We start from the raw sequence: 1,011 nt of genomic DNA, 5'->3' as shown, positions 1-1,011 counted from the left end.
CTGAGCTTGTTGTTGATTCAATTGCATCTACTTCAGCAAGTTGGTCATCTCACATATACTCTGAGCTAGAGCAGCAATCTCTCTGTTATAGGATACTTCTGCAATGGCTTTTGAATGGCCTTGCTTTTGCCTGTGATTCCTAGTAGATTCAGCTAAATCACTAATCAATTGCCAAGCCTCATCAGTGGTCTTGTACTTCTTCATAGACCCATTGCTAGCACTTTCCAATGTGGTCTTATCTTGGGACCTCAGGCCCTGTGTGATATAGCTAAGTAACACTATCTTGTCAATCCTGTGGTGGGGGCATGCTTCCAGAATATTATTGAAGCGCTCCCAGTATTCAAAGAGAGTTTCACTGTCATCCTGAATAATTGTGGAAATATCCTTCCTCAGTTTATCAGTAACTTCGGATGGAAAGAATTTCTCTAAAAACTCCTTTCTGAGTGTATCCCAGTTGGATACATTTGCTAGAGGTTGAGTGTAGTACCACTCTCTTTCTTTTTCCTCAAGAGAAAACGGGAAAGCTTTCAGCAAAATTGAAGTTTCATCAGTACCATCACGCCTGACAGTAGAACAGGCTGCCTGAAAATCTCTCAAGTGCTTGATAGGCTCTTGAGCAGGTAGGCCATGAAACTTGGGCATCAAATTTAGCAGTGCGTTCTTTATTTCAAAATTTGTAGCTACCGTTGGATGATGCGCTTGAAACGGTTGCATTGTAAAATCAGGGGCTCCTTCCTCCTGGATGGTAACTCTCCTAGCTGCCATGTCTTCTGCACGTAAAACAACCGAATCAGTAGAACGGGGGCTGGTTTCTTCCTCAAGTTCACTCTCAGATCCGCCCTCAAAGCGGACTAACTGACGCTGTTCTCGCCTTATTCGTGAAATAGTCCTTTCAATTTCAGGATCGAATATTAGCAAGCGCGGATCAGGAAGTGAACGCATCATTTGACAGAAGAAACATGCAGCTCAAAGTAGCAAAATAAAATAAAATTCAAATAAATAAATTCTAAT

General features: G+C 41.9%; 1 non-coding gene across 1 annotated transcript; it reads left to right on the top strand.

The window, feature by feature from the left end:
- The first annotated feature begins 289 nt into the window (after nt 1–289).
- LOC148580813 (small nucleolar RNA R71) lies at nt 290–396 on the top strand. Its single transcript, XR_015899555.1, has one exon. It is a non-coding gene; the product is annotated as a small nucleolar RNA R71 (small nucleolar RNA).
- The last annotated feature ends 615 nt before the right edge of the window (nt 397–1,011 follow it).

This window comes from Arachis ipaensis, chromosome B10, assembly GCF_059453495.1.
Source record: "Arachis ipaensis isolate K30076 ecotype BB chromosome B10, ASM5945349v1, whole genome shotgun sequence".
Lineage (NCBI taxonomy): Eukaryota > Viridiplantae > Streptophyta > Magnoliopsida > Fabales > Fabaceae > Arachis > Arachis ipaensis.
Note: the sequence above shows the minus strand (reverse complement) of the source record. Positions and strands in the feature narration are given on the sequence as shown.